Below are 27317 nucleotides of genomic sequence, written 5' to 3'. Positions count from 1 at the left end.
CACTGCTTTCCTCTGTCTTTGGTCTCTGTTCTTGGATTCTGCATGTTTGAATTTTTGATGATGTGGGCAAATACATTTACAGGCATACCCATTTATAAATCTTGTAATAACATACAATAATATGGGGTTCGTTTGAAAATACGTGTACTGCATTGTGTTAACATTTTTTCTCCTCTAGACACATGAGGGGAGAATATCTAAACACTGTGGACTAGTGCCCCTCCTATTCAGGTTTTGTTGTGTTCAGGCATTATTACAGATCTGGAAAAGAGCTAAGCGAAACTACAAACATAACTAATCATCAATATGATGCTATTGCATGAAGGATACTATTCCAGAGCTTCTAAAGAGGATAATTGTATACAAGGTGATGTTTCTCTTGGCAATGTTGAATTCTTGTGTTTAGTTTTGAAATGTCCAGAAAGAGTGTGTTTGAAGATTCAGGGGTAGTAAAACTAAAAGCTTTCAGAGATATGCCCTGCAGAGGAAGTATGCAGGAATTGTACTCTGTTTAAAAAAAGTAACTGAAGATGGGGCATAAGATTTCAAGACTGCTACAAAAATGAAGATAATCAGCTGCCCGCTAACACTGCAGAGAACAGGACATACTGCACAGCAAGAATTTCTCTTGAATAATAGGGACTATTTTTTCTAACTGCGAATTCAGCCATGCTGTTAAATATAGCTGTTCTTAAAATTGTTATGCCAAAGAAATTGAAGGTAGACCACCTCTGTCAGGTTTTATTCTATAATTATTCCCGTCCTACTTTTTTTTTTTTTTTTTCCCCCAATGACTAACTCCCACAGGAACCAATGAGAGAAAGGCATACTTGAAAATCCCCTGACTTATGTGCTGAGGTGCTGATCTGTGAAAGCCCCTACATGCTAATGGGATTTAAATACTGAAAATACCCCTGAGAAGTCTGAGTATGAGGCCTTCAAGGCTTTAAAACAATGACTGAAGAGCCCTGAATTTGAGTATAAATTGTTCCTATGTTTGTGAAAAATGCAATTAATAAAGTGCTGAATATTTCAACAGGCTGCTCTAGCCCCTTGAGATCCACCTCATCAGATACTGTCCTTCCTGTGGGACTGGTACCTAAACATGTCTGATCTGAGGTTCTCAGTCCCATGTACTAGTATAAACTAAGGTATGAACTGTGTTATGTATAAAAGTTAATATCCATTGATTCTCACACTTCGTAGGTGCCTTCTGAAAATATTTTCTCACATGCTTCTCACAGTGGATGTTAGCAGATTTGTCAGGGATGCTATGGCTCCTGTTCAAATGACTGGTTTTGAAAATACCCAGTTTGCTATAAGATGATCATCCTCCTCTGCTCATTAGTCAGCTTTTAGAATAATCTCTCCTGCAGTGAGATCATTTTGCTGCTCACTGCAAAGATTTTTCTTCAGTTGATATTCAAGCATATTAATGTTTAAAGCTTGTGACCTTTGCTTCTCTTATATTTTTTTTCCATTGCCTCATTAACAGCTATAAGCAACATCACCTATGTCCTCCTAATACCACATAACCTCTGCATTTCATTACATGCATTCAACTTGCTCAGCACTTCTATGTAAATCTTGCCAGCCCTCTCAGCCCCTCTGCACCAGAAGATTGCTTAATTTCATATACAGAGTGAATGATTTGCAATTCTGCAAACTGCTCACTGTGTGGAGAGGGCTTGGGAGGAATCTGGAGCTAGATGCAAAACTTTTGTCATTTTTCACAGATCTTCATATGTGAAGAGAGTTTGAACTAGATTCTGTGCTTGTACTGATTTCTTACAAGTGCATGTTCTATTTGGGGGAAGGATTTCTTCCAAATGTCTCTGCTCCTTCACCTCTGCAGGGTCTTGCTTAGTGCATCTCCTTACAGTGAAGGTGGGTAGGCTTTGTCATGCAGGAATGAAACTTAAAAATCCACAGGCTTCTCATTTGGAGCTTGGAAACCTCTAGCATAAGAAACAAAGTTGCACATGGCTTCACTGTGTAATATGTGGGGCTTTTGGTGCTCACCGGACCTGAAAAATGATGTTCTGAGAGCGCTCCATGACTGTGTGCGCACTGAGCCCCTGTGAAGAAGGGAGTTGTACCTCACTTTGGTCCTCATCTGTGAGGCCATTTGAACAACATAAATGAAATCTGGAAGCAGGCCTTGAACAAATCCACTGACAGAAGGTAGTATCCCACCAGTACCCTCAAATGCCATGCTTGCTCACTTGCTTTATATGCTGTAAGCAACTGGCTTCCCATGTCACAAACAGATAATAAAGGAAGGACAGGAATTTTATCAAGTGCCAGTGGATACAGAATTATGGCCTTTAAAAAATTTAAGATTGACATGGGAATCTGGCTGTGCACTCAGTGACTGTGAATACAACTTTAAGGGACAAGCTTTCAAAGTTAAGTGAGAATGTAGCTTTCCTCAGCAAAGGAGCGCAAAGCACTGCTTTTGTGGGCATGCAGCTGGGAGGCCTTTGCGATAAAAGATGCCAAAAAATCAAGTGATGGATGCTGTGGTGACAGTGGGTGCTGTGGGTACTTCAAGTTGGAATGCTGTTCTGAAGGCAATGGAAATAGTAGCCATAGCTTAGTCTGAACTGCATTGAGACTGGATTTAAGCTTTCTCTCTCATATAGCAATAGTCTCTGTAGCACAAACCATGCTGTCTCCATCCCCGGCAGTTTGCAGCACAGTTCAACTGCACAATCAGAAGTGTGCGCCTCCTCCATCAAAGTCACTTGTGCTGGTGGCCTGTGTTCTGGGTGATTCATCAGTCTTATGTGTATCTGAGTCAGCCTCAACCCTGACTGTTTCCATCAAAGATGCTTTTAATGGAAAAGGTGTTAACAGGAAAGGGCAGAAACAGGAAAGATGTTAACTTGGAATTTTGTATTTTGAAAGTCAAAGGTGCACTCACTCCTGTTGTATTCACTGGAAAGAAAATTAAGAAAGTAACAAAAAGCAATTAGCCATGTGATAGCTGCTCCTTGGGTTCAAGGCTAAGTGGACAGTTTCCTAAAATTAAAACAAATGCATACAGCCTAAACCTGATGAAAGGGCAGATTGCAAGCTGCACACATATATCAAGAACTTGTAATTCACTTGGTTTACATAAACTAATACATAAAATCCAAGTCCAGGTGTTCAAAAAATGCTATCTAGTTTATATATTTGCCATTATATATACAGGTAGAAAATAAATTATTTTAGGAGTTACTTTGAATTCCCAACTGCTTTTAAGAAGGAATATCAAGGAGGATTCTTCCATAACCTCTGAGTCTCATTCCAAGGATATGGTTTTTATAGTACTTTTTCTGTGGTGTGTTGTGGTGTGTGTTTTTATTTTTTTTTTTATTTTAATTTAAATCATTAGGATAATTTTCAGTTCAATTGCTAGTTGTGAAAAATATAATCAGAAGGTCTTCTCCCTCAAGCCCTACAGTGACATTCTCAGTTTCCATTTATTGCTACTTTCTATTCTTGGGTATGGTAGCGTACAGAATTAATTTCTGTCTTGATGTTCCAGCTTTGTTACTTAGTGAAAATCTATCTCATCTCCCTGGTTAAGAGACTAGTTTCTTAGAAAAACATGAAAGTGAGATTTTAATTATATCATTTAAATCGTACTTGGATACTAACCCCGCTTTTAACTCATAAAGACATATCATGTTCTTTGAGTCTTTAGGCTACATTAGCCAAATTGCTGCAGTAACATCAAGCTGTGTGAAAAGATTCAGCTCCATTACCCAGATAGTAAAGTGCTAGAAACTACTTCATACTATTGATTCTACAGTTATTCCTAGGATGGTGGTGCTTAACTCATTGGGCATTTAGAGGAAACCAGTGTGGTGTATGTTAAGCTTGCCAGTTGAGGGGGTGGTATCATTAGGACGCCTGTGCTGGGGCTTCTTCACACAGTTGTATTAATAGTAACGATGAATGAAGTAGAAGTTGTATTTAGTCTTCCTCAGTGAGTTGGAGGCTGTTAGGAATGGCTCTGAGGAAAAATACCTGGGAATATTGAATTGCCAACCAAACAAAACAGTCCTGTGACTTTGCAGGAGTATAAAGCCTGATTGACTCTGTCACAGGACTAATAATACAAGTGAAAGTGCTGTTCTGCTATTGCAGTCCTCTGTCAGTTCACCTTCATACTAAACTCTCCTTGCATGATGGTCTGGATGGGAGCAGACTGCGTTTCTGAGGTGGTGTGTTAGAGTTTTTCACACCCAAATTGAAAGTTACATGTGCTACAAAAAACACAGTGAGTTTCCTTCTTGAAGTGAGACAAAAGACTGTGCATCAGCTAAAGAGTGGCACCTCACTTTTTGATGGAAAGGCCCTTGATTCCTGCTGCATTCTGCGCAGGGACTTGCTGCTTCTCACGACACCTCTTTAGATACTGTAATGCTCACCTTTGCATGCTCGTTTGTTTCTGCCTATGGACCTTTTTCTTGGCCCTGTGAACCTGAGGAGGAGCCAGGAGGCTGATGTGGCAAAGAGCAATTTGGAAGCTGGCAGTGCTACCCCAGTTTAGACAGGCTGGGGTTATAAGCCTCTTAACTGGATATGTGAGAGAAGAAATAGGCAAATTTGAGAGTTCACAGTGGGACTTGGAAATAAGTTAATATTGATTTGTGATGTTGGAGGTGAAATTCTGAATCCCCCTCCAAAAGAAATATTGCTGTTTGTCATATGGATATAATATACAGTTGTACACAACCCTATGTGAGGATGCTCTGATGGCAGAGCGTTGGCTTAGGAGTGTGTGCACTTGTGCAGCTGTAAAACTGCTATAGTACACTAATTTAAATTCATACCTTGGGTTATACAGAATGTGTTAGATCTTGCACATCTTGGGGAGCTGGAAATAAAGCATTGTAATTATCAATGGTATTATCAATTATGGTAATCATCTTCATGTTCTAGTAAATAGTCCTGTATGCAGAAATGCTGAAATATAGCTTTTAGCAAGTGTACATGTTAGAAAATTTGTGCAAGGCTTGGTGCATCCTTAGGCTTATAGCCTGTAAACTGACAGGAATTTAGAAAGAAGAAGCACTTTTACAGTTGTCCAAGCATCCCAAGTAATAGTAGAAAGCATTTGAATGAAAATACATAACCCAAAGGCAAGGACTGTTAAATGTCAGCTGAGGATCTGAACTTGGTTGTTAAATAAGGGATGTGAACCTCTGTCCTCTGAGGCGTAAGCTATCTTGATTGAAAGAGAAGAAAAACTGAATAGTTGAGCATCACATGGCAACTGGGCATGGGCTTTCTTGTGCCTTTGTACTCAAAAGTACATATAGATCTGGACTTGAGTCCAGTGCAGGTCCTGATGGACCATTTCTCTGCTGCATGCTGAAAGTCCGTGTGTGGAACCTTCTAATGGCATGCATATCTGTGTTTTATTGCATTCAACATCTTCCAGTCTTAATCTAATAGCTTTGCAAATAAGCCTGGGTCTGCTACTCTCTCTGATTCACCACTGTAAACTTAATCATTTGGTGTTCTCAGTAAACAGATACTCTGGGAGGCAATTGTTGATTATTTTTAAAGAAATCACTGGAGGATTCCAGGCTATCATCATTAATTTTTGGGGATATTATCATGTCACCCTCCCATCACAATCTTATGGCAAAGTTACTTAAAGGAATACAACCAACTCCCCACGCCCAAAAGCCATATCCCTAATTGCTGAAAATATTCAATGTGCATCTTCAAAATTTTCCACTGTAAAACAGTTCCAGCATTTCTTTCAGCATGAGGCAGACAGTTTGTGCTACATCTTTATCACAGTAGCATATTTGACAGCATAGTGACTCAAGTATTTTTTTGATGGCTAATGTGAAGGTATATATTTAGTTGAATTTTTAGTCCTAGAATTTCTGAACATGCCAGTAAGGTGCATCCATGTGCTTATGAATGTAAAAAGGTCAGACAGGTGGTTCACAATATTCACAAATTGCTCTGGCAACCACAATGTGTCAAGAATGTGTGAGAGTATAAGAAGTGCTGTTTTACTTTTTGCTTCTGTGGCACATCTTATTATATTTGTGATAATTTTGGCAGGTTTCCATGCTAGGGAGCTGTTCATGGACACTGTCTAGCCTGCTGCTATTTCTATGGATGTTACCATGGGCACTGATGGAAGGAAATTCATATTGCACAGAAAACAATCATGGGAAAAAGGCAGGAGGCAGAAAAGGAGGAACATTGGTAATTGTGTTAGGGGTCAGGATGGTCTTGTAGCTGAAAGAGTTGTGAAGCTGTAATGGTGTTGTATGGCACAGAAATATTCAGCGTATGGCTGCTGCAACTATGGATGGTGGGAGGAAATAATGTTCCAAGCCTAAGAGCAAATCTATGGCTGTCATCTTAATAAATAGTAGCTTGTGATTCTCCATTTCACAGTGCTAGATTGAAAAAAACCAACCAACCAAAAACAACAAAAAACACCAAACCACAAAAATAACTCAAACAAAACCAACAAAAAATCCTCAAACAAACAGAACAAAAAAAACCCCGCAACAACAAACCCCCCTGTTGTTCTCCAAAGACAACACAGAGTGAGCATGTATACCTAATGCACTCCTTTAGGAGCATGCTGTCTCTCTCTATGTGTATATATGTTTGTGTGTGTGTGTGTGTGTAATTACATATGTGTGCAGCATGGAGCATATAATCTTGTAAATACTACAATACACCAGCAGCTTCACTGATGTGAGCAGCTGTCTTGGCTGAGATGAGGACACCACATTTGAAGAAGAAGATTTAAAAAACAAAAGCAATGAACAAAACAACAACAGAGCAACACCACCACCCCTCCACCAACAAACCAAACCAACCAAACAAAAAAACCCAAACAAAACAACCAACCAACCATGAAACTTCCTGCATGTTCGTTTGATCCTGGTGCTGCTGTGCAGTGTTGATTTCCCAATATAATTTAAATCCCACATAGTTTTGCTAGTATTTGGGATGTAAAAGATAGAAACTTTATGACCACAGACCTTGGTGATTTCCTTAGTCACAAGTGATCCTCATGTGGTTGGGTGTGATGAGAGGATTGAGGCATCTCACTAGGATTTCTGATGTGCTCATTTTCAAGGGTAGAAGTTCCTATGATCCAAGTTGCAGTTTGAAACTGCCCCTGTTTTTGTTGATCAGTATCTCTTCTGCCTTTGTCTTTTCCACTTCTGTCTTTGTTTCCTGACTTGGAATCAGACTGCTCTTTTGTGATGTGCCAGGAATGAGAGCTACTGTTAGTGTTTCTTTCTTGAGCACCTTTGTTTTGAGTTGCTGTGAAGAACATGATGTATCCAGAGGAGAATGCTGGAAGCACCTGCCAGCATGGGAGGTGCATGTGAGGAGAAACTGGAATGAGATTCAGACATGATATATTGGGTGGATTTTTGGTGAGTATGTATTGTGGGAAAAAGGTGACAGGAGACAATCCTTCATCCTCCTTATGTATTTTCATTCTTCAACCACCTTCCTTTTTGTTCACAATGAAGAAACCTGAGTGGTGTCCTGGCTCCTGTTTTCCTTCTGAGCAGCTCATAAACCTCACCATGTGAGAAAAGTGGGCCTTTTTTGTTGTGGCTGCTTGAGCACTTGACTGTCTACTGGCTTTTCATGAGTGGCAGTTGACCTACTGCCAAGGGCCTGGTAAAAGTTTGTGGAAAAAATGATTCATAGTAAAAAGTAATTTTGTACGACTCAGAGTTGTAGTTTTCTAAACTCTTTCTGGATATGTCAAAAGTACTTCCTTAGCTCATCAATATTACTCATTCCCTAGAAAGGGAAGCACAGAAGTGTGAAAGTGAGAGAACTGATTGTATGTCTCTTTGAATGCCAAGAAAAGGTGTATGCATAAAGCGTAAATACTCCTTTTCACTTTATATTCAGTATTACTATCCTTACACTACGTCTTAAGCATACTGCATGCATGAGCTTGCATTCTTCCCCTTCTCCCCTGCCTAAATTAAGCTTCCTTTTTTTAGGGTAGAGAAAACAGAGTATGTTTATCATGTCACTTATGCCTTACCTGATTCCTTGTGGTACTTTGGTTTCTATGCAAATCAACATAAGATTTAATATTTTATAATGATGTTTTACATCCATCTTGCACTTCTGTAATTTAATAAATAAGCCCCAAGGCAATGGTGAATTGATTTCAGAAACTTTATCAATGATATAGCACTTCTGCTTTAAGAAATACTCTTTTAATCTAAAAGTTTAGAGGTTTTAATGTAAAATCTCAGAACTTTTGCACCCCTCAGTGTAGCTTTTTTTTTTTTTTTTTTTTTTGCGCTTGACAAGAACTATTTGTGGCATACTGCCTTTCTTGTTAAAATTTCTCTATCAGGAGCTAGTCAACGTGGACAAGTGCAATGGTTTCCTGATGAAATTGAGTCAGTACTTCCTTTCACAGCTTTTCTCTAATTTATTCTGAGGAAAGCAAAAGGAGGGGGAGAGAAGATTGCTCTTCTAGTTGGAAGCTTTATAGTGGCATCTTAATGTGCCAAAGGAGATCAACATATCATTTATGTTTACTTGTCAGGGTTTTTTTAAGAAATTATAAGATTTAGTGCACCTTCTTGTTAAACAGGAAGTACAGTTCTCTGCATGCTGGGGCAAAGAAGGTGTTTGGGGTTTTTTGCCACATTTCTGTCTAAGGTAAACTGGGCAAGTGAACACCTTTGTCTTGAAAGGTATGAAGTGTCGGTGTAGCAAGCTTTGTACATGCTGGCGTAAGATGGAGTTGTTTCTCTCAAGATTTCAGGAGAACTGAAAACTTCTCATGTGAAGTGCTTCTCTTTGGTTTGCTGCTTTTACTTCCACTCTTATTGCTTTATTGCCTCATGTTTTTCCCGTTATATATGCTCATCATCCCTTGTATAACAATGAATATTGAGATCAAGTTGCAGTCCTCAATGGTCATAAAAATGCGTGGAAAGAGAAAAGAGCCCAGGTGTGTCTGAGAGCATGTGCAAGGAGTGAGAAAGTGACATTTCTATGATTCCTCTTCTGACCAAGACAAGGGCCCCTGACGAGAGGGAAATGGGAGAACCTTCTCAAAAGACATGGTCTTAAGCTAATTTAGCATCCAATTGGTTTGGCCATTGAGAGGAAGGTGTGCTGTGCCCCTGCTGCCTCTCTCCCCTGTTGGGTGGGTGTAAAGCACTTCTGCAATGTGCCATGGCTCGCTCCCTCTGGCATGAGGGAGTGGTGGGAACCCATGTTTCACCCTGGCCACTGGATGTTGGGTGATATCTCACAAAGCAATTGTCCAGAGTCTGTATAGACTAGTATTCTTGATTTCCCTATCCAGACAAAATTAGAGTTCTGAAAACCACACTTGCAAAACTACACTTGCAAACTTAACCCAGACTGCAATTGCTTTGAAAGTGTTTTTTCAGTCTTCATTTGTTGATTTAAATGAAGCTTAAAATTTAGCAAGCTCTTCTTGCTAAATTTTAAGCTTCATTTAAATGGACTCTCTGACCCAAGAAATAGTTTCCAGACCTGTCTTGCTGAAGATGTTAAATCCCTTATCTGTTTTTTCTTGGTTTGTTTTTATGCTGGAATGTTACTGAATCTTTGTATTGCGTTTGGTTAATGAAACAACTCTTGGTATTGTAATTGCTGTAGTGATTAATTAGAAACCTATATTCTGAATTCTTCTTTTTTTTTTTTCGGTTTTTTTTTTTTTTTTTCCTATTTGGATTTATAATGACCATAGTGGTTTTAACTAGTAATGAATCATATGTAGTCTGCCTCTGGGTCTGAGATTTCACTGTGTTCAACATCAGAGCGAACTGTACCTATAAAAGATGCTGTCTGTACCTGTAGGAGAGGTGATAAATCCTTAGCATATGTAGAGAAGTTCTTTTAGTAGCAGAAAGACAAGCAAACTTGTTGTGTGGTTTTTATTTTCTTTGACTGATTCTGTAAGAGTGGAACCATATGTTATTCATTTTCTGTGTCTTCTGAATTAATCGAACCATGACAGTGTTTCCTGGCTAATGAGGAAAACGCTCTCATTTAAGTTCATATGTGGAAGGGTTTCTATTACTGTAAAAATTTTTACACAGCAGCAGTAGCGGGTGCTGCAGTGTGATCAATAGAAGAAGCTGCATTAAGATCAACAATGATGCAGGGTGATAAACAGACCTAATTGAACACTAGAGATTTTTGTAAACACAGACCCACTTAGCTGGTGGTGCATTTCTGTTGTTACTGGAATAAGATCTTTTTTGTTGTTTTGGAGAGAGAGATCTTAATGCTTGTGTCTCTACCATGCTGTGTCCAGGATCTTCTAAATACAGGTGCTCCTCCGTGCAACCCTGATCTACAGATAATCTTAAAACCTACTAGACTGAGCATGTGGATTAAAGGGTTTGCAGAAGTACTCATCTCCTTTACTACCTGCATTTCTAGCAACCTTGAGCTTCTTGGGAAGGGATGTCATCTTCTCACTTCATGGTCTGAGATCAGCTGCAGTCACCCTAGATCTGACAGCACAGGGCTGCCCTAAATTGTGATAGACTAGTACTATTTGGTTTGCAAAGGCCACACTGCAGAAACTCTGCTTCATGTCATGCTTAACAGAGGCAGTGATGTGCTGCATTCTCAGTGGGGAGGACCTGTGGTGTATTTTTTTTTTTTCCCCCATCTCTCCACACCCCCTCACCTCAGTTCTACCCTGAACAATAAGTTTGGGGAAATTATTTTATTTTTAAAATATCTTTGAAATGTTTGGTTTGCTCCTGTATGGTCGTATCTGAGGGTCAATACACTAGTGCTTTCTGTGTTGTGGGCCAGGAGAGGTGCTAATAGCTTCTAGTTCCAAAGCATGCTGTTTCATTAGCATCACTTTTTGCCTGTCTTGATAATCTTTACCTCTCAGGATCTGTTTTCTCAACTTCCTGGCTGTTCTGGCTCAAAATACGACTAGAGCTGTGAAGACATGCAACTTGAAGAACAACATATAAATACTAAAGGATTTCTTTCCTGGGACAGGTTTTCAAAATATCACTATTTATTCTAGTCAATTTACATTCTTTCATACTCCTGGTTGCATGCATTTGTACTACTGCTGCCAGAGTTTGCACCCAAGGAAAGCCTAGCAAAGTCTTCCCATGGTAGCAGAGGGTCTGGGCTGCTCACAGAAGAAGGGTGGGAGATGATGGGTAGAAAAGGAGAATGCAGAAGAGACTGCAGAGTTAACAAATGCTGGCAAAATGGGATACTCTGTGAGCCAAGTTTGTAGCACTGTGGCCCTGTACTGAAAATGGCCACAGTAAAGGCAAACCCCCCTGAACAGTTATGGTGACCATGGGGACTCAGGGGTTGTGTCTGCACAGTGCAGTCACCTCTGCAAGACGTGTACTGTTGTGGCATCATTGTGGTTGGTGTGTGGTTGTGGTTGTGCTGCTCTGACCTTCAGGAATTTGTGTGAGTAATGTTGGGTATTGGTGCTGGGAAGTGGATGTCTATACTTTGATGGAATATTGAGTGTGTATATATGTATTCATATATACATATGCTGTTATCTTGATTTCATCATGACAGTGTTGGTAGGCACTGTCGCTTGTGTTGCCTTCACCTTTTGTGTCTCGCTGTATGTTTATTGCTTTAAATGCTTCATGTTTCTTTTCTGTCCCATTCTGTTTTTTCTGCCTCTGTGGTTAATCTCTCACCCTGGATGCTCGTTGCCAGCATGTATGTGCGTGGGGTTGCACAGAGCAGTCATCTGCCTTGGTGCATGGCTCAGATTAAATAGGTGAGAAAGTGGGTTACAGCCACTGACTACAGGACTGTCGAGATATAAGTGTTTGTATAGAGTAAGGAGTCTCTCTAAGGTCATCTTATACCTGAGGAGCAAGTTTCATGCATGAGTTGTCTAAATGTTAGTTGATTGCTTGAGCTTTGTTAGTGGAAGAACAACATTAGCTCTTCGCCTCTGTGCAGTAGGAGAAATCCAGACACAAAAGAGAATGTGAAGCTCATGGAGTCAAGCAAAATAACAGGGTGCAAAGCTTATGGCTTGCCAAGGGATGCTGTTACTTACAGATGAATTATTGAATATATATGACAGTGCCTGTAGCATTCCAGGGTGTAGGGCAAAGGGAGTCAGCATACCTTTCTCTTGAGTGCTCTCAGAGATAAAGATTTGAACCTCATACGCATCTTGCCTAACAAGAGCTTATTGCCTGCTTTTTTTTCAGAATCCTAAAAAATAAAACAAATAAACAAAACACCGAACAACAACAAAACAACAACAAAAAAATCAACAACCCCAAAAGCAAATCAATTAAGTAAAGGTGTTGGTGGAGAACTTCATTGCCCATTCCTTTTAACAGAGCAGCATGACAGGATATATTGTGGCAGAGAACCATTCTACCATTTCTGTGCTAACTACCTTCCGGGGGAGCTGTGAGACACTTCTCTTTTTGTACCTGATATCATACATCAAGACATGTTGTTGTGCCCTAGACTAATGACTGCATCTTATGCTCCAACTTAATCACACTCAACCGAAGTGGTGTTTCAACTGGCTGTGTATTTAAGGTGTGTCAGGCAGTACCCCTGCTTGTTTCATCTGACTCAGGATGATAGCTTTTGACAGCTGTCTTTCAAAAAATGCCAGGGCTCTCCCCATATATTCTGGCTTTGTTTTTTCCCTCTTCTTTGCTTGTGTACTTCACTGTTTATCTGTCTTTCAGATGGCTCTTTTCTGTCTCCCGCTTAGCTGTTCTTTTCAGCTATACTCTTGACATATTGAAAGGGAATAATCCCATCTATGTTACAGAAAGAAAAGTTAAACTTATTGTAATATTGCTGACAGATGTTCTTGTGCTGGCTTTCTCCTCTCCCACCTCCCCTGGCATAATCAAGCACTGTTGTGTGACACTGCTTCCTAAGACAGACCCTGACTGTGTTCCATGAAAACTTTGATTAGAAAAAGAATAATCTGTGGAGAAGTGTGCAAAGTGCCCTTTTGGGATGGTCACTTGGCAATGTGTGTCTAGAGGTGCTGATACAGAGTTGCTTTATGAAGAGTGAGAAATATGTCATGGGGGCTATTGGCTGACTAAAAACCTTTACACCTAATGGCAATGAAAAGTACCCAGGCTTTTCAGCCCCTCAATAATGATGGATCAAGGAATTGAGGTATTGGCATATGATTTGAGATCAGAATATAACAGACAGAACGCAGGGAATGTGCTGCCTGTGTAAAGCTTTGCTTAGTGTGGCCAAATGCTGCACTTACAGCCTCCTGATTATCAGATCCCTCCTTAAGGGTTGTGGGACCAAGTGATATCTGGAACGAGCAGGTTTCTCCTGTCTTTTGAGGTGCTGTTTGGCTCGGATGCAACAGAAAAAAAAAAAAAAAAAAAGTAGTTAGGGCATCTGTATCTGCTGCAAGAAATGGAAAGCAGATTTGATGGAGGTCTGATCCTTCCCTGCTCCCCTTGGGAGATTAGGATTGTCAAAGCGAACAGAAGACTCATAAACTAGTGGAGAATACAGTTAATTGGGAAGATTTATAGGCTTGTTAGCAGGAATGTTTCTTAATTTAAAATGTCAGTGTATTCCCTGAAGGGACACATTACTTCTTGTTGAAGCCTTAATTGGAGTGGCTAATCTTCAGTGCTGGGACTAATAATAATAATAATAATAAAATCCTTCAGTTTCAACCAGGAAGAAAGCTATTTAGATTTTACAAGCTGTAAAAGTGTCAGGATCACTGCTTTTAGCTTTCACTCCTGAGGCCACAGAGGAGACTGAAAGGTGAACAGCAGCACTGGGCAGTAGTGTTTTCTTCAAGTATTTTTCTTAGAGCCAACTTGAAAATGTCATTAATTTTTCCTTGACTTGAACAGTGATACTGATTGTCTCATACTGAAATTGCTTCAAATATGTATATCCTGATAGGTTGCGGTTTTAATGCGCATAGTCTGGGTCAAATTAAGATATCTTTCTGAAAGTGGAATTGTGTGTTTGTCTGGAGAATAAGCATTGAGATTATTCAATTATTTTTAAAATGTTTTCAGTATCACCAAAGGTCAATGTCTGCAACCAGGCCATGCCAATGGAAGTGCTCTAGATGTGATTTTAATGTCCTGTATCTGTGTGGATGATACAATGGCCTCTTGTCCCATATTTTTTCCAGTGAACCTGCTGAATCTTATGTTTTGTGACTATTATTTTAGACTCTTGTTCCTATCTGCTGCATTGGGAAAGAACAACAATAGCTTATGTATAAATAGGACCTATGATTCTGGACTAGAGAGTCTAGAGTAGAGGCACAGATGCAACGAAAAAGCAATAATTATTCTCCATTACTCAAATATGTGCACCTACAGAGATAATGCAGAAACCATCTAAAGTCCTCCCGATGCTTCAGATTGGGATAATGTGTAGAAAGTACTTAGCCAGACAGCAATGGTGGTGTGTAGAACAGTTCTCCTGAGAGAAAGAAATATTAGGCTGCTCTGTACTACTTAATATTGAGTGGTAGGACTGCTGGTGATGCAGAGCTTCCTGGTGAGCATGTTCAGGCTCTGTAGTCTATGGCTGCCAGCAGAGGTCAAAATAGCTCTCTGAGGTTCCCAATGGAAATCTGGAAACCATCCCTCCTATTGGGTTCATATGGGCCCATGTGAAGGCCAAGTGCAAGGGTCCTGCACCCGGGTCAGGGCAATCCCTGGTTATCAGTACAGGATGGGGGATGAAGGGATTGAGAGCAACCCTGTGGAGAAGGACTAGGGAGTACTGGTGGGTGAAAGACTGGACATGAGCTGGCGATGTGTGCTTGCAGCCCAAAAAGCCAACTGTATCTTGGGCTGCATCAAAAGGAGCATGGCCAGCAGATTAAGGGAGGTGATTCTGCCCCTCTGCTCTGGTGAGACACTCCCAGAGCACTGCATTCAGCTCTGGGGCCCCTGACAGGAGGAGGAAATGGATGTGTTGTAGAGGGTCCAGAAGAGGCCACAAAAATGATCAGAGAGCTGGAACACCTCTGCTATGAGGACAGGCTGAGAGAGTTGGAGTTGTTCAGCCTGGAGAAGGCTCTGGGTAGACTTTATTTTGCATCTTTTTAATAGGTAAAGGGGCCTATAAGAAAGATGGGGACAGACTTTTTAGCAGGGTCTGTTGCGATAGGACAAGAAGTAATGGTTTTAAAATAAAGGGGGGGAGATTCAGACTAGACATGAGCAAGAAGTGTGTTACAATAAGAGTGGAAAACACTGGCACAGTTTGCCCAGAGAGGTGGTAGATGCCCCATCCCTGGAGACATTCAAGGCCAGGCTGGATGGGGCTCTGAGAAACCTGATCTAGTTGAAGATGTCCCTGCTCCCCATGCAGGATGGTTGGACTAGATGACCTTTGAAGGTCACTTCCAACTCGAAGCATTATTTGTGGATTCTGTGCATTAGGAAAAGGTTCTTCACTGAGAGGGGGGTCAGTCACTGGAACAGCCTCCCCAGGGAGCACCAAGCCTGTCAGAGTTCAATGAGTGTCTGGACAGTGCTCTTAGTCACATGGTTTGTGAGAGCAGGGAGTTGCAGTCAGTCGTTATGGGCCCCTTCCAACTTGAGAGATAGTGTGATTCATTGAATGTGTGCTTTCTTGTCTCTTTCAACTCTCTTTTTTATTTTGGATGCACCTTATGAGCCCTGTCACTGAATCACCTCTATAAGTGGCTCTCCCATGAGAACAAGTAGCTATAGGATGTTGAGGATATTGTTTCATTTTCCTTCCCCTGGGAATAGATTCTTGTTAATTGGCTAGGACTTTCTTCTATCTCACCAGCCCCCATACCTGACACAGAAGGACACTAGTTTCTGTAATTACTTCCATGTAACACTAATTAAGCAATAAGACACAACTTTAGAGGCTTCTGTGGGCATGAGAATGTCAGGTGGCAGACTACTTTCAGTCAAGTATCCTAAGCCTAAAGATTCACCTTCTGGATTGTCCTACAACTGGAAGTGCCAGGCATGGTTAAATGTGCAGCTGCAGCTGGATGGACCTGTGGGAGCTGTGGCAGGCAGGGATCGCAAGGGAGGATCTTGGATGGGAGCAAGGCAGAGGGTGGTGGTGTGAGATTTCCATGGCAACGAGGTGTCTGACTATGGGTCATCTGTGACTCTAGTGCAGAAATAACTCCTCAAGCCTTCTGTAAATAAATATGTGCCTGGAGTTTGATCCTTCACTGGTGTAAGTTCAGACTTGTCTGGTTGCTTTTGAGATATGACTCATGCTGTGAACATATAGCTTGTGGGAAAGGGAAAAATACAGTTCCCTGATGCTTTCTTACATTTTTAGAAAATCTGTCTCCTTTTAATTGAGATGTTTGTATATTTTTTTTTTAATAGAAATATAAGTTCCTGAAGGTATAATTTATGTCATGTAGGTTTGGTTTATGAGGTCTGCCACATCTGTTAAGAGAATCTTCCATAACTTACAGTTCGTAAGAACAAAGGTGAAAGCACCTTAAATCAAATGCCTTTTGAATTTGAATTTCTAAATTCTGAAGAGCATTCCCAGAGTCAAACACTGTTTTGCAGCATATGCAATGCTTTTAAAAAGCCTGGGCTCCACTGCTTAGGATTAGAACTTCAGTGTTTTGAAATAAACCCAGAAAAATCACTATGGAGTGATGCTGGTGGCCAAACCAGTTGGAGTGCATAGAAGTATAAGTATCTGACCAACAAAATAGAGAAAAACTAAAGAGAAGAAAACCTCCTATCTAGTTCTCTTTTCTGTGCTCAGACTGAAGGTGGCTTTTAACTAACTTGTGACTCCATGCTTTTTGTGTTAAACAATTTTATTTTCTAAGCTTTTCAGTATCCTAAATAGTATCCATTAGAATCATCCTTTTGGTTTCCTTAGCAACTGAGGCAATCAATTCAATGGCAGTTTCAACAGCACAGAAAAGCACCAGCTTCCAGATTTATAGACAGACATACAGGTAGGCTGAAATCTGTTTGTCTACAGACCAGCTTTATTTCTTTCTCTGGTCCTTTCTATTTTATTAGTTCCAAGGCATGTGATTAAACACTAATCTCTTCAATTTGTGTTGTGCTTGTGCATCTGTGATCCTTGGTGCTGATTCCACAGGATTCTCAGATCCACTCAGCCCAGCTGTGAGTAGCTCGATAGTTGAGCTTTACACCATGGACCACTTCTTCATTTTCATGATATGGTGGTGGTGAGTTACCTGTAAACCTTTAAACTATTTACAGGAAAAGGCTTTTTTCTTTGTATAGTTCTTTTCATTTCTTCAAAGTCTGACAACTTGATGCACTCAAGAAATACAGCATAGAACATGGTCATTGCACTAAGGAAAACATGACTGCCTCAGCTGCTAACCCTGAAGCATGGACAGAAATGTTGTTTTGATGCTGAAGTTCATTTCTATCCTTAAAATAAAATAATTAAGGGTGTTATATCAAGCCTCTTGAAGTGGTCCCACAGGTTCCTCTGGGCAATGACCCAAGCTAACAGGCAAACATAAAAATTAAACAATAAATACAATGTATCCTTCACTTAGTTCTGGTGACCACTGTTGCAAAACTCCAGCAGTTCCTGTATTAGTTTCACTGGTCTCTAAGCCCATGAGCATTGTATCCATTGTAACCATGAACAGATTTCTTGCAGGTTTCCGAGTTCAAGGTTGGAAAAAATCAGGTTGACTAGTCAGGCTTGCTCACTGTCATGAGTGCTGGTAATAGTACTCGCCCCCCTGAAGTAACAGGACGCTGCAGGATGAATCACAGGCTGTTTTGGGACTCTGCTTTCCCCAGATGCTTTGTGATTCAGTTCCTATATTGCCATGAAGTAGCTGTGACAGAAGCTGATGGCCATGGAGAACTTTAATATTCCAATATAACTTATGCCTTTTTTTTTTTTTTAATGTAGGTGTGTCTTCATTGTTTTGCTAATCTAGGCATTGGAAATGGCTAAACATGATTTTAGTACCATTGCCTTAATTTGATCTGAGGTGGAGGAGGAAAAAAATCACAGTCTTCTAGACATTTTAGAGTTGCTTCTTAATAACTTATGCGAGAGCTGACATTCTTCCATAGTTATGTTTTGACCCTGACATAACATAAAAGTATTCTGTATGCAGGTTTTTCTTTTCCATCTAACAGACCAACTAACTTGCATCTAATTGGATACACATAGATCACTTATCATGACCAAGTCTCTTCATGACTGTGTACACATTTAATTCCACACACTTTTTTTTCCCCCTCCTCCTCCACTTTTTTACCCACCTTGATGTTTTTGGCAGAATTTGACACAACAGATCTAAGTGCAGCCTTTCTCTCTTTCGTTCCTTTCCACTGGTTAGCACGGGGATGAACAACAGTTACAGGGAATTGCAAATTATAGATCCAATGTTTGTATGCTTAATGTATGCTTCCATTTGACATGCAGATGCTGTAGTGATGGTACAATTAAGTTGTTCCTCCCAACAAAAAGCTAGGTGTTGTGGCTTGACTCCAGCTGTCAACTAAGCATGACACAGCTGCTTGCTCACTCACCCGCAGTGGGATGGGGCAGAGAATCAGAAAAGTGAGAACTTGTGGGCTGAGATAAAGACTATTCAATAAGCAAAACCAGTGTGCACAAGCAAAGCAAAACAAGGAATTCATTCACCACTTACCATCAGCAGGCAGGTGTTCAGCTATCTCCAGAAAAGCTGGGCTAGATCAGGTGTAATGGTTATTTACACGATTACATTCCCCTATTCCTTCTTTGCCCCCCAAAATATGTACTGAGCATGATATGATATGGTGTGTGTTAGAGACAAGTTATATAAGCAGCAGCACATCCACCAAGCCAAGGCAATCAATTCTCCAACAGTATGGAATATCTCTTTGGTCATTTGGGGTCAGTGCTCTCCCCACCTTCTTGTTGGCAGGCCTGTATGGGAAGCTGGAAAGTCCTTGATTGCTCAGCAACAACTAAAACATCAGTGTATTATCAATGTTGTTCTCGTACTAAATCAAAACACAGCACTATACTAGTTACTAGGAAGAAAACTGACCCTATCCTAGCCAAAACAAGAACACAAAGTATCAATCTTGACCTTCAATACAATCTGTATGCTCTTAATAATTTTTAATGGCTAACAGAAGTAGAGGTTGAAAGTGTGAACAACATAACAGCAAATGACTCATTCTCTGTTGACCAAGTGACATGTGTTTGTGTGTGTATATCTTTGTTAAAATAAAGACTGCAGAAAGGACATAGAACCATATTAAGCGAGCTAATGTTTTTTGTGCTATTAAAGATGTGGTTCATGAATCAAGCATCACAGTACTTGTGACTTTTGATAATAAGGACAAACCACACATTATGAGTGTTCTGTTATGTTTAGATACCTACTGACCTGGAAAAGCATTTAAAGGACCCAAACAGTAATGAACATTAGTTAAGGAACCTTTGTGACAGAAAAGAGTAGATTTTCAGAAATAGTTGTGGAGTTAGCTGGGACAAGTTCAAATGAGATAGTCCAAAGATAAAAGCACTTTTGGATAACAAGAGGGTGAAGTTCTTTATATGAGACTTCTGTATGAAGTGTCTCCTGTTTTCATCATTAATGCTTAAAAATATCTTCACTGTGGTAGATGCGTATAATCTTTAATTTCTTTATATTATAAATATTTATTATATAAATTATATACCACATACAATCAGAACATATGCATGGAACTGATGATATCAAGTGATTTATTTTCCCCCTTTCAGGTGGTTTCCCTGCAAGGAAATAAAGTGGAATAACCTTACACCACATAAATTTCACTGAAAAGGTGTTACATATGCAAGGACCAGAAGAATTGGAAGAACACTAGCTAATCTTGGATGTCAAATCTTTTCCCAGCAAACTGATCTGCAAGTGTAGTTGCATTTGTTATAAACAAAATGCTGTGTGAAAGCATCATATTTGCTAAATAGCCACAGCAGCAGGAAATATAATTGGACTTTCAGAAAAAGATGAATGTTGATACAAGGTTTCATGTCTTGTTCCACTCCACTAACATTTGTAAGCCAATGTTTTTTTTAGGAACTATGTTAACTTTCAAGCGTTGTATGCCACTACTCATGTCAGCCACCTCAGTATAGATTTGGTGTTAAAACAACATCACCCTAAGTGCTTTGAGCAGTCATCCTTATCATGAGAGGCTCTGTTAACTATCCTGTGAAATGAGCTTGTTGGAAGCAAACAGCCTGGAACAGGGAATGAGTTAGTTGCCTGTCATCAACCTTCCTTTGACAGCATATTTGGACTGAATTCTAGTCTGGCAGAGTGTGGCTCAAATTTACTGCTTGTTTGTCTAAAAGTGTTTGCAGTCACTGTTCTTAGCAAACAGCTCTGCTGGGGAAGAGGTGCCGTTAGCAGAGCAATGATCCTGGAAACAGTTCTCTTGTAAGGCAGCTCCCATGTTAATCTTTTTTATTAAAGAAAAAAAAATGGGGTGGATTTAAAAATAAACAGGAAAACTTTATTTTGTCCTTTCAGGAAGTTATTAGCAAAAACGGGAGTTACTGTGTTCTTACTCATAAGAGCCTGAAATGTTTTCTGCCGGATGAATGAGCGGTTCCCAGGTGCCAGCAGGTACATTTTGTTGTTCCTGTGATATCTGGGAGCTGCTGCATTGCAGTCAAAGTCATTCGCTGGGGTGTTTCTTCTTTGGCTCTCATGTCTTCCTTTTTCTTCATCCTCTGCTTGGGTGAAGATTGCCATGTACCACCCTGATGTGCCTGGGGAAGGAGCTTCTTGTCAGCTCTGCTACCTCCTTCCTCACTGTGCAGAACAGTGTCTGGCATTTTTATGAGTGCAAAGAAAACAGATCAGACTGTCAAAGTGGGTTTCAAAATTTCCTGTCAATCTCAGTGAAATTTTGGGTGAAGGTTCAACTAACTGCATCCTCACAGCTCTGTTCATTAATTTCTGATTTGGAGATATGCTAGTAGAAGTGGCAAATTGCCTTCCTATCACTGCAACAGAAAAGGTAAAATTGGGTAATGGCTCATATACTGCAGGCTAGGTAGTCTTCCGATGAAGAAAAACCATCATACTTGAAATTAATGTTTTGTCTGTTTAAACCTGTGTCACATTCATAAGGTGGTTTCATTGCTATCTGTCCACGACCTGCTTAGTATGGAGCTGATTATTCAGCAGCTATTTGACAGGCAGTAGCTGAGACTTTCCATATATAACATTGGTAAAAAAAGATGAAATTGGTGGAGCATTCAAGCTGTGGAGATATGGTGGGATGGCTCCTATGACTGGAGTGTTGGAGTGGAAGGATGCAGGCACAAAGACAGGCTGGGTGGAGAATGGATTGAGAGCAGCTCTGAGGAGAGAGACTTGGGAGTGTTGGTTGATGAGAATCTCAACATGACCCAGCAATGTGCACTTGCAGCTTAGAAAGCCAACTGTATACTGTGCTGCATCAAAATAAGTGTAACCAGCAGGTCCAGGGAGCTAATTCTGCCCCTCTGCTCTGGTGAGACCCCACCTGGAGTACTATGTTCAGCTCTGGAGCCCTCAGCATAAGAAGGACATGGACCCATTGGATTGAGTTCAGAGGAGGGCCACAAGAATGATCAGAGAACTGGAGTCCCTCTCCTATGAAGATGGGCTGAGACAGCTGGGGTTGTTCAAGGTGAAGAAGAGAAGGCTCTGGGAAGACCCGATACCAGCTTTCCAGTATCTAAAAGGGCCCCATAAGAAAGCTAGAGAGGGACTTTTTACAAGGGTGTATAGTGATAGGACAAAGGGGCAATGAGTTTAAACTGAAAGAGGTAGACTTAGCTCAGGTATAAGGAAGAAATTCTTCACTGTGAGAGTGGTGAGGCTCTAGAATAGTCTACCCAGGGAAGTTGTGGATGCCCCATCCCTGGAAGTGTTCAAGGCCAGGTTGGATGGGGCTATGAGCAACCTGGCTTAGTGGATGGTGTCCCTACCCATGACAACGGGGGGTTAAAACTAGAGGATCTTTAAGGTCCCTTCCAACCCAAACCCTTTTATGATTCTGTGCTAAATCAACACTTAATCATTGTAAGATTCATCAGTTTTGTTTTCCAAGACCCTTGTTTCCTATGGATAGTTATACTTTTAGCATTCAGCTTAATCCCTTTTTCATTCATCTTCAGCTCCCAGTGAAATATCATTGCCATCCTACAGATTCATGTGACAGCATGAAACAGCAAAATGATGCATTTTCATGGTAAGTATTTTAATTTTGGATTGCTAATAACTGTAGTGCATTCATGACATGGTGATATGAAAGTGCCTGTGGTCTAAGTAAGCCACAGAAACCATCAGTGTTTTATGAGTTTAACGGAGTGCTAACCTGTAAGTTCCACAGGAATTTCATGCTCCCATTTTAGAACAGGATTTAAAAGAAGACAGGTACTTGGTTTTAGAAAAAAAGTGTTTAAAGGGGCTTTTATTTTGGGGGCATGGGCAGGGGAGGCTGTCTCGCTCTGGGTCATAGCCTGAAGAGGGGCACTGCAAGTGTGCTCCCGTACAGCCAGCCTGAGAATGCAGTGCTCTTGCTCAGACCATGTCAGGATTCATTCGTGTCTGTGAGCATCAGGGATGTGGTTTGTAGAGTAACTTGAATGAAACAAGGCTTTTTCCAACAGACTATGCTAACAGTTCTTTCTGAAATAAACAGAATGGGTCATGACTCTTGGAGCTGAATTTTATGAGAGACAGTACATTTTAGATAATGTGATCATGGTTTTTACCTTTGTTTTATATTACAAAATGTTATCAGTGTTGAAGTATTTTGTCAAGAAATGTTTGACAAGTATTGCAAACTGCTTAATCTTGCCACACTCCCAAGGTGGCTCCCATTTTGTGCTGTGAAAACTGGCAATTGAACTGGCTGATGCACATAAATGTTTTTAGTTTAACAGGAGAAGCTCTTTCAGTAGCTAACAGTAGCTCTTTCCTCACAGAAGATGTTTCTACTTGGAAACATTTCATGAGGGTAATGCACATTTATACAGGCAAGAAGTGCTAGATGCTCCTCAGCAATTACCTTTTATAGTGTTTAATTCATTCTCTAACCTCAATCTGATATAAAAGCATTTCTCGAGAGCATTAAACCGTGTAACGTTGCAAGCAATTGCATAAATGCATCCTCTGATGACATCTGTTGCCATTTGTTTATAGGTGCTGTACATCTGTAGCAAATGAGAGGCAAGGGTGTCTCCTGAGGGGTGTCTGACATTGCACTGTCATGGGCATGTACAAACATGAAGCACTGGCCATGCATTTCCTGGTGGCATTAGACCCAATGCCAGAATATGAAGGATGAGTATACTTTGGCCAGCACAATCTCAGATATTTTTTTGTTGTTAACAGATGTGGGAGATTGTATGCAGTCTTCTGTTAACTGCCAAGACAGTACTAGAAGCTAACTTTACTAGGTTTTACAGAAATGGTATGAACTTGATCCAAAAAGGTATGATTGTAGTGTGCCACAAATTTGAGGCACAGTTGACTTCCACATAGTTTTTGCATGTAGCATCTCTGTTGATGCACTTTATATCAAGTTTATAGCCAGGAAAGCAAATCAAGGAAGAAGGCAACATGATAGCTTGCATAGGGACTGTCAGTCTCTTGACACAGGGAGGGGCCAAACCATATAATGTTGGACAAAATGATGTATTTCAATTTCTCCATATTGAAGTTGATGTTAATAGGGCTGATCTGTTTTGTTAAGTACTTCAGTATTTACTGATGAAAAAAATGAGATAACAGATAAGCTATTGTAAACCTTTGAAGTGAAATTGTCCCTCAAAACTTAAGTGTTTAATTTGCCTTACTTTTCTGAGTATTTAAATTCTTCCAAGGCATAAGTTTCTTTAAAGGAAGAGATGTGATAGATCATTAATCACAAAATTAAATTTCACTGTTCTGAACTTATCTTTCCATTAGCTAAAGCACCTAGTAAACACAAAAAATGTATTCTTCAACAAATTAGTTCTTGGAAATTTTCGTGCTGCCTCCAAAAGACATGTACTTTATGTCAGAATGGGAACAGCAAATTACATCTCCTCAGGCTAAAAAGATAAAAGAAACCTTTAATTGCTTTTCCCCATGATATAAAAAATGCCCTTAAATCTTCTTAAAGAAGGTTTTTACTCTGTTTCAGAATAAACAATCTTGATCTGTCAGTATGATGTGCCATTTTTTTTTTTTTTTTAAGTATAGGAGGATTAAAGTAGAGTGAGTATTTCCCAATATGCAGAGAGTGGAATTTTAAGTACTATGTAGGCACAAATGAGAAATATGAAAAGAGTCATCCTGCTTCCATCAGAATTCTTGCTGATCTAAACCCTTATTTCTTGAGAGGTGGTAAAAAGGAAGTCTGCTTTTAATGTTCATTGTGTGAATTGTACATGTGAAATCACACACAGTTGAGTAGTGTTTTAGCAAGTATAGCTGCAGAGGAAAGCAGTTACAGTAGCTGGGAGTAAAGAATCTTGTCTACTAGAGCTGGTAGGGGAAAAAATAATCAGATGGTACATTTTTATAATGAGCTTTTAATCAGGGCTTTTATAAAGCCATAGCAAACAAGCAGAGTGTGACACTCAAAATCACAGCCAATGTCAGACTGTTTATGTAGGAGCTCTGAACAAATACAAATCTGAAATGCCTGTTGGTGCTTAAGAAACTAAAAAATCCACCGGAAAGTGGTGCTTCTATGTAAATCATTACACTTATTTAATTCTGTTGCAAATAAAGACATTAAAAGACATTTTCTCATCGCTCAGATCAGATGCATGGTATAAAGCTTTCAGTTATTCAAAGAAAGAACAGGACTTGGAGAGAGTGACATTGCCTATAAGAAAGGCAGCAAAATGGAAATCTACTGTGGATATATATATTTCAAGGCTAATTAAAGGTTAATTCATGTTAAGATAGATGAATGAGTTGGTTTACTCTTGTATGTTAAAGCCGCACAAGTGCTGACTTAAGCCTTATTGCAACATTTGGTTTTGGGGTAGTGTTGCTGAACCATTTTTACTTGTCTAGGTAACGAATTTGTGAAGAGTAAGTCTTAATCCATTTACTAGGAAGGATTTGGTCTACAACTAGGTGTGGAAGACATGCAAATTTTAAAAACCTTGATGAGATTTGTTTGGCTTAGTGCAGTCTTGGTGAATGATACCAGACTCTATTTAAAAACAGATTTTTAGTATATAGTGGTTAAACCCCTCTTCCTCTGATAAATCAGGTCCAGAATATTGCCTCAGCTGATCACAGTTGGAAATGAACCATAATCACCCAATACTTGATAAAACTTCACAATATGTTAGAAAGATTTTCTTTGAGTATTCATGTTAATACTAAGTAAACTGTTCAATTCTCATTGCTGTTAACGACTGGTAGTAGTACAAGACTTGAAGCTAAAACACTAGTCCAATTATTTTTGAGAGTATTATGGGTCCATTATTAATAAAAGCAATAAGATGGTTAGATTCATTATAGCATGATATCTTTTCCAATCAGAAGCACTGGAGAACATGGGAAAAGATTATTTGAAAGATGGTACCTAATTTTAAAAGCTGTAATGTTTTTCAGCTAAGTACTTCAAGTAACATCTTAATGATACAGATTTCTTAACCATTTCAATTCTCATTTCCCTCAGTACAGGACAGAAATGGACCCGTTGGAGAACATCGAGAGGAAGGCCAACAAAATGGTAAAGGGCTGTAATGCCTCTTCTGTGAGGATAGGCTGAAAGTCGGGGTTGTCCTGCATTCAAGAAACTTAATATAATTTACAAATAGTGCCTTTCCTTAACACAGTCGGAATACACAAACTAATTGATAGGGAGGCCGAGCAGCTGTGCCCAGAGCCTGGCCACCAAGGGCAGGGTGAGGAGAGGAGAGGAGAAAGGAAGGGAAGAGGAAGAGAAAAAAAGAGAGAAAAGGGACTTAAATATACCATGAAGTCCAACTGCCTGACCAGTTCAGGCCTGAGCCAAAGCTAAAGCGTTGTCCAAGTGCCTCTTAAACAGTGATGGGCATCTACCACCTCTCCAGAAAGGCTATTGTTCCTGATCACCCTTTTCTCAGGAAAGAAACGTTGTTTCCTCATGTCAAGGCCGAACCTCCCCTGGTGGACACAGCTTTGAGCCATTGCCACCTGTCCTGGCACTGGGTACCAGGGAGAAGAGCTCAGCACCTCCCTCTCCCCTTGTCCTCCTCAGGAAGCTGGAGAGAGCAGTGAGGTGTCCCCTCCCTCAGTCTCCTTCTCTCCACACCAGACAAACCCTGTGTCTGCAGCTGCTCCCCGCAGGACATCTTCCCAGCCCTTCCCCAGCTTTGCTGCCCTTCTTGGGATGCATTCGAGGACCTTCTCATCCTTTTCAAATGGTGCTGCCCAATGGGCAGGATTGCATTCCCATACTGGGATCCCCCACGGTATGGAAATGCCAGTAGTAGAGCTCCAGCTAATTCTTTCAGGACATACTCTTTCTGCATTCCTTGGCCTAGTAGGACCCTTTGCAAACAGGAAAGCCTGGTCTTCAAATGCATCGGCTACCAGTTTTTCATTTGCAGGTGTAACTCAAAAAGGAGGATTTAGCTGTTTTTCATGGTTTCTTTTTAATCTTTATTAATAAAGTTCCTTCTATCTTCATGCTGTCAACAGTGATTTCATGAAAACACCATTCTCAGGTGGGCGTACAAAACGCAAGGTATCTTCAGTCCTTCTCTGTAGCGATCTTCCAGGTGCACAGGAACTCTTCAAGAGCGACAGTTGCCTTTTATTGTTGGATGGCCACCCGACCAGCCAACTCCTTGCCCACATCAGCATTGTCAGCAACAAGTTTCCTTTTCACTAAATGCCTGCAGAATTCCTTGAAAAAATCATCAGTGAGCTTTACACACACTTCTGGGGGAGTCAAGCTGATCCCCACGGACAGCAGCGCCACCAACTGCACCGCACTGACCCACTAGTGTGTCATCTCCTGCAGCTTTTTCAGCCTCTGGGCTGATTTGGCTCTTTCTCCACTCAGCTGTCCAAAATGGCCATGCAGTTACTGCCAGCTGTGGCTTTTTCTTCCTGAAGGGGAAGATGCCCATGCTGAAAGTGGCTGGGGGGACAGCACCAGCCTCACGTGTGGAGGCCCCCCCACAGTGCAGCTGTAGCTCAGCTGGCCAGCAGAGAGCTGGATCTGTGGGTTGTGACTGCGTGGAGCTGGGCTCCAGCAGGCTACCGATGGATGAAAGCCTCATTAACACAC

General features: G+C 40.5%; 1 long non-coding RNA gene across 1 annotated transcript in view; it reads left to right on the top strand.

The window, feature by feature from the left end:
* The window catches only part of LOC139827223 (uncharacterized), a 39234-nt gene extending 13400 nt beyond the window's left edge, over positions 1-25834 (top strand). Inside the window, exons 3-4 of the long non-coding RNA XR_011737617.1 lie at positions 22201-22274; positions 25716-25834. This is a non-coding gene — a long non-coding RNA (uncharacterized lncRNA). The remainder of the gene's footprint in view (positions 1-22200; positions 22275-25715) is intronic.
* The last annotated feature ends 1483 nt before the right edge of the window (positions 25835-27317 follow it).

The sequence above is a fragment of the Patagioenas fasciata genome, chromosome 2, assembly GCF_037038585.1.
Source record: "Patagioenas fasciata isolate bPatFas1 chromosome 2, bPatFas1.hap1, whole genome shotgun sequence".
Taxonomy (NCBI): domain Eukaryota; kingdom Metazoa; phylum Chordata; class Aves; order Columbiformes; family Columbidae; genus Patagioenas; species Patagioenas fasciata.
This window is presented reverse-complemented; position numbering and strand designations above follow the sequence as displayed.